Source organism: Pleurodeles waltl, chromosome 2_1 (genome assembly GCF_031143425.1).
Source record: "Pleurodeles waltl isolate 20211129_DDA chromosome 2_1, aPleWal1.hap1.20221129, whole genome shotgun sequence".
In the NCBI taxonomy this organism is placed as follows: Eukaryota; Metazoa; Chordata; class Amphibia; order Caudata; family Salamandridae; genus Pleurodeles; species Pleurodeles waltl.
Genome location: NC_090438.1, coordinates 786,313,180 through 786,333,034, shown reverse-complemented (window position 1 = coordinate 786,333,034; position 19,855 = coordinate 786,313,180).

Sequence of the window (19,855 nt, the reverse complement as noted above, 5' to 3'; positions counted from 1 at the left end):
GTTTGCAGGAGGGGCTGAAAGACTGTTTTCCCCTTCAGTTGGTGTGGGGGGAATAGCCCTGCCTATAGTGGTTGGCATCCCCCACCCGTCTATTTTTTTTTATTCCCTGGCATCTAGGTATTTATCTCATCTGCCCCCTGGTGGGCAGAACAACTTTGTCCCTCATTTATTGGGGTGGGGAATGGCCATACTCACACACTTAAAAAAAAATCCCTGGGGTAGAGGGGTCTTTCTGCCTCCTTACAAAAATAGGCTGATCTGGCCAAAATGATTGCCCCCCCAAAGGGGATCGACCCTTGGGCAAGGACCTGCCCCCTGAACAAAACACAAACACACACACAACAATCCCTGGTTCCTAATTTCTTTCTGTGAGCCTACTACAAATAGGCTGACCTTCCCCCAAGGGAGATGGAAATGGCCAACAGTAATGTGCCCCCAGGGGAAGCAACCCTTGCCCAAGGGGCCACACCCCCAAGCAAAACACACACATACAAAACAAGCCCTGGTGCCTAAGTGGTTTCTGCTCCCCTTGGGGGCAGATGGGCCTAATAAAAATAGGCCGCTCTGCCCCCAAGGAGACAGAAATGGCCTAAAACAACATGCCTCCATGAGGAGTGACCCTTGCCTAAGGGACTGGTTGGCTCATGTAAAATAAACAAATGAAGAAAAATCTCTGGTGTCTGGTGGTTTCTGCCTCCCTTTGGGGCAGATGGACCTAATTAAATTAGGCTGATCTGCCCCCAAGGGGGCAGAAAGGGCTTAAATTATAATGTCCCCCCTGAGGAGGGACCCTTGCCCAAGGGGCCACTCTTCTTATGTGAAATTGTCAACAAAAACAAAATCCTTGGTGCCTAGTGGTGCTAAGTGATTGTGCTGCAAGAATGTTCAGAGAGACATGAAAGGAAAGGAAAAGACTTTACTTTCCTTTGGTGCCTCTCTGACCTCCCCCTTCCTTCTTTCTAAAGATTATGGGGGTTATTCCAACTTTGGAGGAAGTGGTAATCCGTCCCAAAAGTGACGGTAAAGTGACGGATATACCACCAGCCGTATTACAACTCCATTATATCCTATGGAACTCGTAATACGGCTGGTGGTAAATCCGTCACATTTGGGACGGATTACCACCTCCTCCAAAGTTGGAATAAGCCCCATAGTGATTCTTTATCTTTAACATGGATTTATCTTTTCAAATAGGCCTGGTTGTAGATCTGCGCTCTGCCAGCAGAGTGTGCAGAATTCTGGCAAGTTTGTTTGCTTTTGCCGGATTGAGTTTTGGCACTCTCTCACAACCACAGTAATACTCCTGGGCCACTACCGAGCACATGTGCAAGACTTTGCGCTCACTTACTTTGCTTCCAGCCATGCCGGTGGCCAAAACAGGGACGCTAACGGGTGTGAACTCACTTCTGAAGTAGATCTTCTACTCCAGAGACACTACATCTAGTCAAAAAGAGATTTTGACTAGATTTTCTTCTCCAATGGACCCTGCAATTTGTTTTTCAGATTGAGAAGCCATTTTTTTCAAACAGGAAGGACGTGTTTCAGATATTCTAACTTCCTGTTCCTGTCCAGTAGGCTACTCTCAGTCTTTTGTCCAACTCCTGGTCACTATTCACTTGGATTTGAAGGTGGAAGGATCACTCTCTTTGTCTCCTGGATATACTTTTGGATAATGACTTTGTTTTTGTTGAACAAGTAAGTTAAAAAACTATTGCATAAAGGTGTTGTTTGTTTGCTTAGGCATGTAAAAGTATTTCTTTGCACTTTTTTTATATTTGATTTTAAAATTTTATAGAACTGGATGTCTGCCATCCAGAGAGTATCCCTTGCCTCAGGCTTGCATGTTTCCTTTGTTCTCCATGCCTCATTGTTTGCAGTTGTTGTTTGACCATGACTATGTGGCTGGCAGCCATTTTGTGCATGCAGCCAGTGTCCCTTTATCATAGGATTGCATGGGTTCTTTGTTTGCCATGCTTCCTTGCTTCTTCTTGTTTTTGTTTGATCATGTGGCTGGCATCTATTTTGTGCATGCAGTCAGTGTCCCTTTGCCATAGGCGTGCATGTGTTCTATGTTTGCCATGCCTCCTTGCTCTTTAATCATGTGGCTGGCTGACATCCATTTTTTCCATCCAGTCAGTGTCCCTCACCGTAAGCTTGCATGTGCTCTTTGTTCTCCATGCCTCCTTATTAACAGTTGTTGTTTGACCATGACTATGTGGTTGGCAGCCATTTTGTGCATGCAGCCAGTGTCACTATTGCATAAGCTTGCATGTGTTTTTCTTTGCTCTTCTTGCTCTTTGTTCTCCTTGTTCCTTCTTATTGTTGTTTAACCATGAGCTTGGCACCCATTTTGTGCATACAGCCATTGTCCCTTTAACATAGGCTTGCATGTGTTCTTTGTTTGCCATGCCTCCTTGCTTGTTGTTGTTGTTGTTTGATCACGTGGCTAGTAGCTATTTTGTGCATGCAGCCAGTATCCCTTTGCCATAGGCTCGCATGTGTTCTTTGTTTGCCATGCCTCCTTGCTCTTTGACCATGTGGCTGGCTGGCATCCATTTTGTCCATCCAACCAGTGTCCCTCACCCTAAGGTTGCATGTGTTCTTTGTTCTCCATCCCTCCTTGTTTGAAGTTGTTGTTTAACCATGGCCATGTGGCTGGCAGACATTTTGTGCATGCAGCCAGTGTCCATTTGCAATAGGCTTACATGTGTTTTTTGTTTGCCATGCCTTCTTGCTCTTTGACCATGTGGCTGGCTGGCACCCATTTTGTCCATCCTGTCAGTGTCCCTCGCTGTAACCTTGCATACGTTCTTTGATCTCCATGCCTCCTTGTTTGCAGTTGTTGTTTGACCATGACCATGTGGTTGGCAGCCATTTTGTGCATGCAGCCAGTCTCCCTTTGGCATAGGCTTCATTGTTCTCCTTGCTCCTTGCTCTTTGTTCTCTTTGCTCCTTGTTGTTGATGTTTGACCATGAGCCTGGCAGCCCTTTTTGTGCATACTGCCACTGTCCTTTCATCTTAGGCTTGCATGTGTACTTTGTTTGCCATGCCTCCTTGCTCTTTAACCATGTGGCTGGCTGGCATTCATTTTGTCCATCCAACCAGTATCCCTCACCATAAGCTTGCATGTGTTCTTTGTTCTCCATGCCTCATTGTTTGCAGTGTTGTTTGACCATGACCATGTGGCTGGCAACCATTTTGTGCATGCAGCCAGTGTCCCTTTATCATAGGCTTACATGGGTTCCTTGTTTGCCATGCTTCCTTGCTTCTTCTTGTTGTTGTTTGATCATGTGGCTGGCATTTATTTTGTGCATGCAGTCAGTGTCCCTTTGTCATAGGCTTGCATGTGTTCTTTGTTTGCCATGCCTCTTTGCTCCTTGTTGTTGTTGACCATGACCATGTGGCTGGCAGACATTTGGTGCATGCAGCCAGCGTCCTTTTGCCATAGGCCTGCCTGTGTTCTTCTTTATTCTCCTTGCTCCTTGTTATTGTTATTGTTGTTGTTGTTTGACCATTTGTCTGGCAGCCATTTTGTGCATACAGCAGTCTCCCTTTGCCATAGGCTTGCATATGTTATTTGTTTGCCTTGCTTCCTTTCTTCCTGTTGTAGTTGTTTGATCATGTGGCTGGCAGCCATTTTATGCATACAGTCAGTGTTCCTTTGTCATAGGCTTGCATGTGTTATTTGTTTGCCATGCCTCCTTGTTTTTGTTGTTCGACCATGTGGATGTCTGGGAGCGAGTTTGTCCATTCAGACGGTCTCCCTTGCCAAAAGCTTGCATGTGTTCTTTGTTTGCCATGCCTCCTTGCTCCTTGTTGTTGTTTGACCATGTGTCTGGCTGGCAGCCATTTTGTCCATCCAGCCAGTATCCCTTGCCATAGGCTTGCATGCTGTCTTTGTTCTCCATGACTCCTCCTTGCTCATTGTTGCTGTTTGACCATGTGGCTGGCTGGTAGCCATTTTGTGTTTGCAGCCAGTTTGTCTTTGACATAGGCTTACATACAAACATTGTTAATTATTGATCATTCTTTGAAGTTTATATTTTGATTTAATATTTTATTTTTAAAGTTTTAATGTTTAATTTTCATTGTTATGCATTTTTTAATTTCTCAAAATTTATTTTGTATTCTTATATTTTTTTTTAAACTTTTTTAATTTTCTATCTTTACTCGTAGTTTTATTTTTTAATTTATTTGTTCTTTTATTTTTTATATTTTGTTTTCAATTTTTTAATATGTTTTTTTAATTTCATTCTGAATTTTGCCTTGATCCATCCATCCACATCCATTCCTCCATCCATCCATCCATTCACCAAAGACACACAGCTGCACTACAGCATTCAGTTTCTTAAGGTGAATTTCCATTTCCTCTAGGACACCTTGGCTGCGGAACATGGCAGACAAATCAACAGCATAATTCATTTTGTGAATTATTTTTCTGTTTCCCGTGGACGTTATTTAAAGGATTATTCCATTTACCATTGAACCTCTCTCTGACTGCACCAGATGTCTCCTTTAAAACTGGTGAAGATAAAGAAAAGAGCTAAATCTGCCTCTTGTACTGTCTGATTTGAAATGTATTTTGTTATGGTGTGGTTTGCCTTTACAATGTTTGATTAAAATGTTATATTACATAAGTAACCAACCACATGATGATTGCACTTCTATGTACTCTTTCAACCTGCAACAATGCCACACTCTACTAACTTGCTTTGCTTACTGTCACTAACTTTGCTTTCTTGCTTGGTTGTTTTTAAGTGCACAAGAGAAGAGACCCCACATCACCCACAGCACTGCCAAAGAGAAGGCCTTACAGTTACTTTGGTCCATAGGCATCAAACTCTTTCGCTTGTGCATCTTAGTGACACTGCAAACCTAGACTTAAGATGGCATCAGAAAGTTGTTCCAAGAAAGTGGCCAGTGAGAAAAAGCAGCTTTTAGCCAGTGGTGTGCCAATGGTAACCTTTTTCAGGGATGTGTGCCTGCCACACCAGCCTCGGGGGAGGAACCTAGGAGCAGCACTCCTGCATCAACAGCACCACCCCAACCCAAGACCAAGTCTGTCAGTGGAGCAGCCCCTGTAATTATGGCGATGCCGTCAAGCAGTGATGTTGAAGTGGATTTGTCCCTTCCGCCAAGTAGTATCCAATCATTTCAGGAAACAGAGCAAAGGGGACAGCAGCCAAAGTGGTTCTTCCTAAAGTTGGAGCAGAACAGGAGGTTGAGCTTCCTGCTGAACAAAAACATTTTCTTTTAGAATCAAGGGATCCCAGATCTCCATCAAGAAAAAAGAAAGGCACTACTCCACCTTCTTCTTGATGCACCACTTCTGATGGTGTTGATAGTGACATGGAGTGGACCCCAGCAGAGTCCAGGAGACACCAGTTGATACAAGGGAAAAGAAAAGGTCCAGAAAGCTGTAGAATCATGGAAGGGGATGATGATGAGGAGGATGATGATGAAGAGCCAGTCATTGTGGAAATTGGCACAGAGGAGTCTGACATTACTCTCCAACCTGCTCCGAGGGATGTGGCACAGGCAACACTGCCAGGTCTCATATTTATAAGGCCACAGCAGAGACCTGCACCAAACCGTACTTCAGTAGAAGTATGCACTGAAAAGAGGCAATCGACATGCCCACCTACATCCACTTCTTCTTCAGGTATTGTCAGTGGTCCAATAAGAAAGCACTCCTCCCCAGTTTGGGCTTTTTTTACAATTGGCAAACAGGAGGACAACAATGCCATATTCTCTATTTGCCACAGGAGTGTTCATTTAGTTAAGCCGGCTTCACATTATGGTACTGCAGGCCAGATGACCAACATGAAAAAAACATCACGCAATCTAGTGGGAAGAGCACCTCAAAAAAAATCTCAACGTGCTTGCAGTGGTGAAGGTGAGGAGAGCCAGGAAACATCAGCTACAACTGGTCAAATCAATGTGGAAGGTGAGGAAAAAGAGGGTGACACCCTCATGCAAAGCATTCCTGTCCTCAACAGTGCACCAGAATCACCTGCCTCAGCCACCTCACAATGGCACAGCAAGACTTAGATTCAGATGGATACGGTGACTGCACCATGACGCAAATTGAGTCTACCGCCACCAACATCTCAAAAGTTACCTGTGTCAGTGGCCCTAGAAAAGAAGAAAGGCCAGGCTACAATTACTGGCATGTTTAGGTAGATGGGGCCTTAAAACCGCAACCACCCAATGGCACATCTGTTCCCTGGTAAGCTGGCAAAAATGTTAGCGCTGGACATCCTACCTTTCTATTTTGTGGAAGGTGTGGGATTCTTGGAGTTTGTGGCAGCCCTCTGCCCAAAATGGAAGTTCCCAAGCCAGACCTATTTTGACAGAGTTGCTGTTCCAGTGCTGCACCACGATGTGCTGCAATTGGTTAGACAAGCTTTGCAGCAAAGTGTTCTCCTAACTATCCACCTGAAAAAAGAAATGAAGACTAGTTGTCAAGCAACTGATTACATGTGCATCACTGCAGACTAGACCACTTTCTGGGGATAAAGTAAAACTTATTTATAGGTCTTGGCCCTGAAGACATTTTTAAGAACGTGCGGCGGCATGCAACAGTAGCCATGTCATGGAGAAATCACACACAGCCACAAATATCTTGGATGATTTTAATAGCAAGGTGTCTGAATGGCTGTGACCCAGAAATCTTTGAGATGGATTTCTTGCCACACATAATGGCAGTAACATAGTCAAGGTCATGGCAGATGGTGGTTGTTAGACTTTTCATCCTTGGTGTGGTCTCAATTAACTTTTTGCCTCTGTTTCCCAGGTTGTTGATGTGTGCTGGACTTTTGTTTTTCTGTTTTTGTTACTCTGGGCACTTTACCATTGATAACCAGTGCTAAAGTGCAAGTGCTCCTTTACAAAATGTGTATGTAATTGGTTTATCCATGATTGGCATATTTGATACATTAGTAAGTCCCTAGTACAATACACTAGAGATGCCCAGGGCCTGTAAATCAAATTCTACTAGTGGGCCTGCAGCACTGGTTGTGCCACCCACTTAAGTAGCTCTGTAATCATGTCTCAGACCTGCCACTGCAGTGTCAGTGTGTGCAGTTTTTAGCTGTAAATTTGACTTGGCAATTGTATCCGCTTGCCAGGCCTAAACCGTCCCTTTTCTTACAGGTCATACACACCTAAGGTAAGCCCTTGGTAGCCCCAAGGGAAGGGTGCAGTGTATGGTTAAGGTAGGATATATAATAAAGTGTTTTGTGTGTCCTGACAGTGAAATATTGCTAAATTCATTTTTCACTGTTGCAAGGCCTGTCCTTCTAATAGGTTAACATGGAGGCTACCTTTAAATCTGATTAAAGTGTAGATTCCCTTTGGGAGCGGATGGACATGTGGAGTTTGGGGTCTCTGAGCTCACAAGTTAAAAATACATCTTTTAGTAAAGTTGATTTTAAGATTGTGTGTTTGAAAATGCCACTTTTAGAAGGTGAACATTTTCTTGCTTATACCATTTCTGTGACTCTGCCTGTTTGTGGATTCCCTGTATGGGTCAGTTTGACAGTTGGGCTGGTTGCACCTCACACTACACAGTGACACAAAGGGAGCTGGGGTGTATTCTGCATTTCCTGATGAGCCATCTGTGTTAGGAGGGAAGGGGAGGAGTGGTCACTTACACCTGAAAGGGCTGTGCCTGTCCTCACACAATGCAGTCTCCAACCCCTTGGCCTGGGCAAGGCAGGATTTCACATTCAAGAGAGACTTTGCTTTGAAGTAGGGCCTACTTCAGAAGAGAAATTGGGCATAAGAAGGGCACCCAAAACCACAGATTTCAGAACAATTCTGGAAACCAAGATAAACCTCTGCCTGGAGTAGAACTGAAGAGCTGAGGAAGAAGAGCTGCCCTGCCTGTGACTGTGCTTCGTGGAGCTATCCTGCAGTTGCTGCTTTTTCCAGTGTAAGAGGGCAAAGACTGGACTTTGTGTGCCTTCTATCTTGTGAAGATCTCCAAGGGCTTGATTTAGAGCTTGCCTCCTGTTATTCAAAGTGTCAGGGACAGCAAAGACTTCTCTCTGCCAGCACCTGGAGTCTCTGGAGAGACTCCTTGTAGACAGTCCCCACAGTATAGACACTCAGGAGAGGTAAATTTGGGTTTTTGAGGTAAGTATTTATTAGTAATTTGAAATAAGAACTGATGAAAAGTCAGTACGACGTTTAGCGCCAGTTTCTTCTCTGGAGTGGTGAATATCTTCCTTCTAATCTGTGTCCCTTTTCTTCCTTTTCTCTAGGTGGCGTACCGGATCGTCCTCGTCAGGTCCCGGATGTGACATATAAGAAAAAGGGAACACATACCGCTGGTGAGTGGAACGGACGCCTTATACCACGTCTTCTACTTATATGTTTTGCTGGGAAAAGGTTTAAGGAGGGGGGGGGTTTTATGTGTGATATAGGTGCCAGTGAGGACTTCAGGGCTCGTGTATATTCCGTACTTTACCCTTTTGTGCTCTCCCGGTGCTCTCTAAAGTGCCCTTCTCTCCTCCCTCCCCTCACCCTGCCTTCCTCCCTTCCCCAGCGTTTCTCCCCTTTTATTGTGCCCCTCGGTTTGTCCAGAAGGACCGTACCTTGTAGAGCCACGACCCTCCAGGGTCGTGGCTGGCTCTGTGGAGGTCCTCTCGTCGGTCTGGGCTGGTCTCCCCTGCTTCCGGTCGGGCGCTGTTCCTCTGGGTTCGGGTTCCGCCGCTTCCAGGCCACTGGGGTCCTCCTCCGATGTCCTTGTCGCCGTCTCTCTCTTCCTCCTTCGGTTCGCCGCCGCCGCCGCCGCCGTTCTCCTTCCTCTCTCCCTTTCCGGCTCTCCCCCTCTCGACCGGAGCTTCCGTCTTTTGGCCGCCTGGTGGCCAATCCGGAGCCTCCTCGTCACCGGAGGTTGCCGAGGCAACGTCAGGACGCTGGCCTCGTTGCGGACGCGTTTCCAGGGGAACCTGGGAACGCGGCCGTAGCGGTTCCGTTTCTGCCGGTTCCCCGCTGTTGCCCGGGGCGGCCCGGTCACACACCCTTCCCCAAGAACTGTCCTGTTCCAGGACAGTCGAAGACAGAGGAAATCGGGACAGATAATCAGCGGGGGCCTGGTGAGATCCAGGGACGTGCCGAACCTGGAAGGAGAATGGTTGCAGTTCAAGGAACCATCGCAGTATCCTGGAGTTAGAATCTTTATGCGCAGCCAGCCATGTAAGAGGAGCGTGATCCGTGAATAGTATAAACGGCCGCCCTAGGAGATAGTACTGCAAACAGTCAATGGCCCACTTGATAGCCAAGCACTCTCTCTCTATAATTGGATAGTTACGTTCCCGGGAAACCAGTTTTCTACTGATGTAGACCACCGGATGGTCAAGCCCCTCGCTATCTGGCTGAGTCAGAACCCCTCCAAGCCCAACATCCGATGCGTCAGTGTAGAGGTGAAACGGCTTCGTAAAATCTGGGCAGTGCAGGATGGGATCGGAGGTTAAGGAAACTCTCAACTGTTCAAAACTCGCGTTTTGCGTCTCCGAAAAAGGCAAAAGTCGATTGGGATATCGTTTAGTGAGTAGGTCCGTAAGAGGTGCTGCTAAGGTGGAGTAATGTGGAATGAAGCGCCGATAATAGCCCACTAATCCTAAAAAGGAGCGTAATTCCTTTTTCGTGTGTGGAAGAGGGGCATGTAAAATGGCATCCACCTTCCCATTTTGAGGTTGTAGTGTACCCTGATTAATCCGATATCCTAAATAGGAGATGTCGGTTTTACCTATCACACATTTCTTGGGATTGGCCGTCAAACCAGCAGTTTGAAGGGCTTGGAATATTCTCTGTAGGTGTATTAAGTGGTCCTCCCATGTTTCACTAAATACGACTACATCATCTAGATACGCAGCGGAGAATGCCGGATAGGGTTTTAGAATCCTATCCATCAACCTCTGAAAGGTTGCAGGGGCTCCATGAAGCCCAAAAGGCAGTACTGTAAATTGATATAACCCGGACTGGGTAGAAAAAGCTGTTTTTTCTCTATCTGGAGGAGCTAAGGGAATCTGCCAATACCCTTTAGTTAGGTCGATAGTAGACATGTATTTAGCTTTCCCTAGTTTTTCGAGAACATCGTCCACCCTAGGGATGGGATAGGTGTCGAATAGGGAGTTTGAGTTCAGTTTGCGGAAATCTATGCAAAACCTGACGCTACCATCAGGCTTCGGTACTAGGACAACCGGTGAACACCAGGGACTAGTGGACGGTTCGATGACCCCTAGGGATAACATTGTTTTGATTTCTTCTTCGATTATGTGTTTTCTAGCTTCTGGAATACGATACGGGCGTTCTCTGGTGATCTGCCCTGAGCTTGTGCGTATATTATGGTGAATTAAAAACGTCTTTCCTGGTTTCTCTGAAAAGAGTGGTTGCCATTGCTTTAAAACCTTAAGGGCTTGTTGCTTTTGCCCTTCAGGTAAAATATCGTCTACTATGGGTAGGGTACTTTCAGTATCGGGGTTGGTAGGGTAGAACTCGATATCTAGGGTCTTGTCGGGACACACAAACTGACCCATTTCTACGGAACGTTCAGGTTGTGCGGGGGTCTCCCATTTTTTTAGCAGGTTTACATGATATATTTGTGTTTTTATTGGACGGGAGGATATTTCGATAAGGTAGGTGACAGGGGAAACTGCTTTGATTACTCGATATGGGCCCTGCCATTTGGCCAGGAGTTTATGGTCGGAGGTGGGTCTCATTATTAGGACCTGGTCCTCGGGTTGTAAAACCCGTAGTTTACTTCCTTTGTCATAATAGGACTTTTGTGTTTGTTGGGCCTGTTCCAGGTTTGCGTGTACGTCGGTCCATAAGCTGTGTAGGTGGTTCCTCAATTTTTCCGCATATTCTAACAAAGGAGTCCCTGCTTCCTCAGCCTCGGCCTCCCAGGATTCTACCGCCATGTCTAAAAGGGACCGAGGTTGGCGTCCGAAGACCAACTCAAAGGGGCTATGCCCCGTGGATGCTTGCTCATGTGTCCGTATGGCGTACAACACTAGGGGTAACTTTTGATCCCAATCCTTCCCTGTCTCATTGATAGTCTTTCTCAGCAGGGTTTTAATGGTTCGATTATATCTTTCGACTAATCCGTCCGTTTGAGGATGGTAAACGGAGGTTCTGATCTGAGCTATCCCCAATGTTTTACACACTTGTTTCATTAAGGTGGACATAAAAGGGGTCCCCTGGTCCGTGAGGATTTCATGTGGAAACCCAAGACGAGAAAATACGTTAATCATAGCTTGGGCCACTGTCTTGGTTGTCATACTAGTCAGGGGAATGGCCTCTGGGTATCGTGTAGCATAATCTACAAGGACTAAGATGTAGGTGTGTCCTTTTGACGAAGGAATCAAAGGTCCCACTAGATCCATCCCTATTCTTTTGAACGGGATATCGATGATGGGAAGGGGTAGGAGAGGCGCCTTCCTAGGCCGACTAGGTTCGGTTAACTGACAACGGGGACATTGGGCGCAATACCTACGTATGTGGGCGTACACTCCAGGCCAATAAAACCTTCTGAGTAAATATTCCTCGGTGTTTTCTCTCCCAAAGTGTCCTCCCCCTGGGTGATTATGAGCTAGTGTAAGAACATGTTCCCGATAGTGGGTAGGTACCAGAAGTTGGCGTTTACGTTCTCCCCGTCGGGTGGTAGTAACCCGATATAATAAGTTTTTTTGCACTATAAAGTAGGGACCCCCCTCTTCTGTCTCCTCTGTTACTGCCGACCTCCAGGCATTGTTAAGGGAGGGGTCCTCTCTCTGTTGTTGGGAAAAAGTACTAGGAACTTCATGAATTTCTGCCACTATCTCTCCATAGGTGTTGTCACCTTTCGTCTTCCGATAGTCCCCTTTTCCCTGTCGTTTCTCTCTTCGTGACAACTTTCTACGATATAGCGGACACTCAATATCACTCTCTGAAAAAGGTGCCTCTCCCCACCAATCCTTAGTTTGTTTGCTATCTCTGACGTAGTCTAATAGTTCTTGGAAGTGGATGTAGTCTGTCCCAATGATGCATTCCTCGATTAACCGGGGCATTATCCCCACTGGGAGGAAGTCCTGATAGGGTCCCCACCTGATCTGGAGTACCTGTATAGGATACTGGGCCTTGTCCCCGTGTATGCAACATATAGACACCCATTGTTTCTCTTCTATATCATTATTTATCAAGTCTTTCCTAATTACTGACTGGCTGCAGCCGGAGTCAACCAGGGCATATACACTTTTCCCGTCCACTTGTATCATCATTTTAAATTTTAGGGCGCCCTTCCCAGTACATAACACCCTTCGCCTTGTCATCCCTATCTCCATGGGTTCTCCCATTTCTTGTTTCTGGGGACACATACGTGCGATGTGTCCCCATTCCCCACAACTATAACATTGGGGTCCCATGGTAGGCGGGCCTTCAGGAATCCTACGTGGTACTAGATAGTTGGGTGGACTTTTTACAAATGTCTTTGGGGACGGTAGAACTGGCTTAATGATACTTCGCGTGGGACAGTTTCTGACATCGGTGGATCGATGAAAAGCACAGGCCAGATCGATGGCCGTCTCAGTATCCACTTTTGGGTGTTGTCTTATCCAGTGTTTTGTGGAGGGATGTAGACCATCGAGATATTGTTCCAGTATAATGGTTTTGATGACTTCCTCCCGACTATCTCCAATATGGCCTAACCATTTTAATGCTAGATCCTTCACACGAAAATAAAAGGTTCTAGGGTCTTCGTTGGTGCCCCATTTGGCTTTACGAAATCTCATCCTGTAATATTCTGTGTCGTGACCCACCCTTTCTAGTATACTTGTTTTTATGTCTTGATAGGGGTTGACACCACCTGGGTTAGCGGCTTGATATGCTGATTGTAAGAGACCGGTGAGCAGGGGGGCCACATATTGTCCCCATTTATCTTCTGGCCATAGGGCGGAGGAGGCTACCCGTTCAAAGTTGGTGAAAAAGGATTCCGGATCCTCTCCCTCCTGATACTTCTGTAATACGGAACTAGGTACATTCGGATGTACCTTACTAGCGGCGATAGTCTCCGTTAGTTTTTTCATCGCACTTTCATGGACTAACTGGTTGTTCGCCAGTATGGTCGCCTGGCTCTTCAGCGCAGATTGTAAGGTTTCTCGGTCTTCTTTGGCCTCTCTCTGTTGGGCCTCCCATACTAGTTGTAAGTGTCTTTGCCCTTCCGCTAGTTGCTTAATCACGGTCTCTAACGATGGACTCTCACTCATTGTGTATACTGTCTGGACTGTTTTATGGAGAGGGATTAGAAACAAGATCCCACTTCTGACACCACTGTAGACAGTCCCCACAGTATAGACACTCAGGAGAGGTAAATTTGGGTTTTTGAGGTAAGTATTTATTAGTAATTTGAAATAAGAACTGATGAAAAGTCAGTACGACGTTTAGCGCCAGTTTCTTCTCTGGAGTGGTGAATATCTTCCTTCTAATCTGTGTCCCTTTTCTTCCTTTTCTCTAGGTGGCGTACCGGATCGTCCTCGTCAGGTCCCGGATGTGACATATAAGAAAAAGGGAACACATACCGCTGGTGAGTGGAACGGACGCCTTATACCACGTCTTCTACTTATATGTTTTGCTGGGAAAAGGTTTAAGGAGGGGGGGGGTTTTATGTGTGATATAGGTGCCAGTGAGGACTTCAGGGCTCGTGTATATTCCGTACTTTACCCTTTTGTGCTCTCCCGGTGCTCTCTAAAGTGCCCTTCTCTCCTCCCTCCCCTCACCCTGCCTTCCTCCCTTCCCCAGCGTTTCTCCCCTTTTATTGTGCCCCTCGGTTTGTCCAGAAGGACCGTACCTTGTAGAGCCACGACCCTCCAGGGTCGTGGCTGGCTCTGTGGAGGTCCTCTCGTCGGTCTGGGCTGGTCTCCCCTGCTTCCGGTCGGGCGCTGTTCCTCTGGGTTCGGGTTCCGCCGCTTCCAGGCCACTGGGGTCCTCCTCCGATGTCCTTGTCGCCGTCTCTCTCTTCCTCCTTCGGTTCGCCGCCGCCGCCGCCGCCGTTCTCCTTCCTCTCTCCCTTTCCGGCTCTCCCCCTCTCGACCGGAGCTTCCGTCTTTTGGCCGCCTGGTGGCCAATCCGGAGCCTCCTCGTCACCGGAGGTTGCCGAGGCAACGTCAGGACGCTGGCCTCGTTGCGGACGCGTTTCCAGGGGAACCTGGGAACGCGGCCGTAGCGGTTCCGTTTCTGCCGGTTCCCCGCTGTTGCCCGGGGCGGCCCGGTCACACTCCTACTCTGCCCTGTGGTGCCTATCCAGTTCCTGGGACCCTGAAAGAAGAAGCTGGCAGCCTAAGAGGAAGAAATCCACGCACAGAATGCTGTGCGGGGAAAAGATCGTCGCAAACCCGATGTGCAGCTGAAAAATCGCTGCACCGCCGGCTTCGCAGCTGAAAATCGACGCTTGCCTGCATCGCGACCAAAGAATCGATGCACAGAGCTGGAGAAACAACGCGCAGCATCGCTGATGGAGGCTGGTGAGATTGCAACCCGCGCAGCGTGGTTTTCGGATCATCGCGCGGCTGGATTTCCGATGTAAACACCGCAGGACATGTAAAAACAACGCAAGGACTGCCCGGACACGAGAGTGCTGACCAGATCGATGCATCGCACTCCCGCGGAGAGAAGAAACGATGCGCCTGAGCTGACGAAAGGATAAACGATGCAAGGTCTCCTTTGTGAGTGAAATCGACGCATCACAAGCCCTTTTTGATGCACACTCGCCCGTGCAGAGTTATTTTTGCTGCACTCAAGGTACATTTTCACGCTAAAAGTGTTAGTGTGTGTTTAAAACTACATGAAGACTCTTTTTGCATTTTAATTGATAACTTGACTTGTGTATTGTGGATTTTTGTAGTTTGGTCTTGTTTTGTTTAGATACATACACTCTATTTTTCTAAACCTGTGTTGTGTCATTTTGTAGTGATTTCATTAAATTACTGTGTGTGTTGGTACAAATACTTTACACCTAGCACTCTGAAGTTAAGCCTACTGCTCTTGCCAAGCTACCAAGTGGGTAAGCAGGGGTTAGCTGAGGGTGATTCTCTTTTACCCTGACTATAGTGAGGGTCCTTGCTTGGACAGGGGGTAACCTGACTGCCAACCAAAGACCCCATTTCTAACAGTGGTTATTCGAGGGTCCTATGTTTGGCACACTGTAGCAACCAGGTTGTGCAAGATTTTCTTAAAAAAGAAGACATAGTCAGCAACAATCTGACCACCTGCAGACGCATCTGCACTCATTTCAGTCATTCTTTTAAAGCCCGGAAACAGTTGCAGATTATTCAGCATGATAGCAGATTACCAGTTAAAGCCTTGATACAGGAGGTGACAACATGTTGGAACTCAACCTATCATATGTCGCAACATCTGATCAAGCAGTATACACAGAACAATGACTATGTCGTGCAAAGAGGAGCTGATGCAGTTGGGAAAGCTGTGACCATGGATGAGGACAAACATGGCCTAGTCAAATGCCTCACACAGATGCTGCTCCCTTTTAAGGTTCTCGCGGGATGTCAGCAAGTAGGACAGTACAATGGGCCAAGCTATTCCATTATTGCATCTGCTACAGGAGCAGCTAAAGAAGGTGTCTAAAAGGTTCGCATTTGGGCGTGCGAACAAAAACTCATAAGCGCATGCCTTGGTTACTAGCCTAAGCTATAGCTTGACTTTTAATGCAAGGATACAAAATTACATCATCTCATCCAAAGAGTACATCTATGCCAGCCTACTTGATCCATGCTACAAATAAATTATTTCTGCTATCATTCCTTTTTTTGAAGGGTATGTTTCACAGTACATGAGGTGGATTGTTGAGCATGCAGGAGAATGGAAAGAAGAACAGCTGGAACTTAGAGTCCCCCTCCACAGTTCTGGTGTGCCACCTTCAACTTCCAGAGAGGCCAGTCTTGTCTCACATCTGCCAATCTCACCAACTAGAAAATCGGACCCAACCTCTGCATTGTCTGGGTTTCAAGTGGCAGGTCTTAAGTCCCGTACAGAGGTGAAGGAAAACACGGTTGAGCAGGTGGCAGCACCAATGACCATTCAGAGGATGCTCTAGGAGTATGTGGATGACCTGAAAGAGGTGTATATGGATCAAAATCCGTTGGTGTATTTGTATGGGAAGATATGGCAATGGGCAGAGCTCAGCAGACAGTAAAGTTCCTGGCTTGTCCTGTAGCCAGTGTGTCTGCTGAACTTGTGTTCAATGCTGTAGGTGCAATTGTTACATTGAGAAGGACCAGTCTCTCACCTCAAAACATTGAGAGATTGACCATGATCAAAATGAGCCAGCAGATTACACCGTTCCCAAAACACCAGAGGAGGAGGAACAGGATAATTGGTGAGACTCAAGCGTGCTAGCTGACTAACCTCTGGGAGAATCACCAGAGTTTGAGGATGAACTCCACTTGCTGGATTGTGTACAACAGTGCCACCATAGAACCTTTTAACTATTTCTAGTTCAACTTCTTTTTCTATCTCTTTCTTTGCAAAAAAAATTATGCTAGTGCAACATCATGTTTGTGTTTGATTTATGCTCCCCCACCATTGATTCTGTAGTCACATATAAGCCCAAATTGGAGTTGGACTTGTGTGCAGTGAAGCAGCCCCCACATACTCTTCAGGACATTGGAGATGAAGGCTGTCTTCCTCACATACCATTATCTATCCTATTTTTTACTACACCTAGCAGAGCTTCCCTAGGAGGTCATTGATTAAAAGAATGCTAGTGCCAATTCCTAGTTTCAATGTATTGATACCATCAAAAGGCAATATTTTGTTTAACCACGGTGCTTGGATTGGAAGAGGTAACTACTAAGTAAGTATTGCAGCAACAAGTGGTGATATCTTGATTGATTGTGAATTTGTGAGTGATGATTGATGTATGTGGTAGCTGACAGAGAGCAACAGAATTCAACAAATTTGTAAAGTTGTTTCCAATGATTCGCAAGTTTGGGGGCTCATGGGTGATCGTTCTTTTACAGAAATTGATTGGCATTTCAAAAGTAGTGAAATTCACCTGAAGGATCTACTCCTTTTTTCTGGTTCCTCATACACCAGCCACTTTAGTTACCAAACACAAATCTACAAGAACTACTCCTCTCCTGGACAAAGAAAACTTGGAAAGCTCAAGAGTCCAGCTTACTTACTGGACAGGTTCAGGTAGGCCCCAGAGTGACAGACATTCCAAGAAGAATAGAGGTGCATTCACCCAATTTGGCAATACAATATAATTTTCCTTTTAACAATCATGATTTTTAGAACTGGATTGGTTACATTCAATCTTCCACATTTTTAAACCAGAAAGCAGAACACTTAGAATATACTATCTGGGGACTCTCTGGGACAGAAGGACTGTTTCCAATTAATGTACTGAACTGTGTCATTCTTACTTATCCCATCATTGCTTTCCACAACAGATTGACGGTGGTGTGCTGCTCAGCGTCCCAACAAATATTGTAGTGGTTTCTTTTGTGTAGTGTTTGGCTTTGTCACACCTTTTCCCAAATCTCCTTTCCTATTGATTCATTGAGCCCCTAACCCTCTCCCCCCAGGCTGCATGATTTATTGAGGTGTTGCTTAATTTTACACTATAAATTAATCTTTCACTCACTGAATCAGATGTGGTAAAAGCAACAGTCATTGCATAAGTTTCTACCTTTTATTACCTGAGTAATATTCTACACTGGCCCCATTAACATCTCCATTCATGCCTTATGTGTGTGTTCTGTAAACACTTAACCTGGTCCGTACACTCTTGAGTCTAAGTCCACTTCTCCTGACTCCGTGATTTCATTTTCTAAGTTTATTTTTATAGCTCCCCACCATTGCTCAGAGGAAATTGATATTGCTATATTTCATTATCATATGGTCTCCTTTGTTGTGTGATTAATGCTGTCATTTTGGTAGTCTGGTCTCAGCCATCTTAAATTTATGACATGTGACCTACAAAATCACTGTGTTATTTCAATTCCGTTGGAAGTGACCCTTTAAATGATCGTGCAGTTGGAGTTTGAATAGGTGGGAGTGGTACCTTCTGTCTTCCCTGTTAGTGTGCAAGTTTGTTACTACTATCCCTAGCACCCCCTTACAATGCCACCTCACAAAAAACCTTGCTGTAAGAAGACACCCTTACTTCATCCATTGAGGTAAGAGAAGAACTATGGATTGAAGTGAACTTGTTAAGTTAGTAATTAACTCCTACTGAAAAAGATGTCTCTGTGTACTGGGTTTTTGTAGGCAATATAGGCAAGGGTAATCATCCCCTAGTGGTCAATATATAGTTACAGAGGACAATAGAGCAATAGTCTAAGTAAATGACATACACTATTTTAGCAGATTCAAATAACAAGCTACACTATAAGACAGTAGTGCAAACTAAAAGTCTAAAACACCAAAATAAAGATTTGAGATGTAAATGAAGTAAACAAAATCCCTTTTATTATTTACAAATGAAAAACCTTCCCTCTTCACCCACAACAGTCCACCCATCTCCCCAAATAACCCCACCCCAAAAAGTCCAACTGAAAGTCTAAAGTACAGCCCAAATCCCTCCCCACCCTCTCTACCCACAACAAGCCCCTCCCACTAGAGCAAACAAAATTAAAAAAGGGATCAAAAGAGGGTACTGTCAATATGGGTCCAGAGTTGGTCCAGGCTCAGCTCAGTGCTGGCGAGCCAGCTCTTAATCCAGTCAGTCTCCCCACTCCATTTGCTCCTGCCCCTGTAGAACTTGAGACAGCTCCACCGGGTTGGTGTGGCTATTAAAAACAGTATACAGTTTTTAGATGTCAGGTACACCTCCCATTCTTAATTTTTCAAATAAAAAAAATGCAACTGCATACATTGTTACAATTCGTTTAGCACTAGAGTATCTTCTGTCACAAACATCACTCGGGGCATTTTGTTGTAATGTTAGAAAAGCCAGGTAGTCAAGCCAACCAACAGCTTTGCACAATAGAGGAGCAGAGCTATAGCCCATGATTGATGATGACATGGAATCATTGAAGAACAATGAAGGGGTGGAATACAAATTGGTCAATGAAAGACAGAAACAAAGATAATGCAGGGATTGCAGGAATGAAACAAAACTTCGATAGGGGAGTTAAAAGTAGTATAAAAGTGGGGAGAGGTATTAGGGAAATAATAATAATGAAATTAAATAATAGGACTTACTGGCATGAGCAGAGCCATCAGCATCGCCGCTGATGGTCGGCACCTACCCAGCCTCTGCTGCACCTACCGGTGCAGTGCCCCTCTTCTTGCCCTTGGGTAATGATGTAAGAAATAAAGAAGTAAGAAATAAAGAGGATCAAAAAATAATTTAGTCATACTGTTAATCACCACAAAATGATTATATAACAGCAATTGTAATAACATTGTACTTAAATCAGATTAACCATGGTACTATACTTGTATAGTCAACTATCGTTGGCTGTAATCCTAAAATCCCTTTTCTGAATTTCCTTAACAAAAACTAAATTTGGAACTAATGCATTGCAATGAATAATCTTTAATTCTGTTCTCATTTGTCAAGCCCCTTGATGGATCAAATCAGACTTTTTGTTTTGCAAAGCATGCATACTTGCATCATTGTGAAATTACTTGGAACTTTATGAGCTACATAAAGTCACCAGGAACACTAACTCACTAATATCACTAATTCACCATGGAGACTGGAGGACAGAGGAGTCTGTGCTGCAATGGCTTCTTAAATAATCAGCTAAAGTGCTTGCCTACCTACGAGTAAAATGATGTAGCTCTGAGCACCTGCCCAGCTCTAACTGGATAACATAATGAATAATATTCTTAACGTAA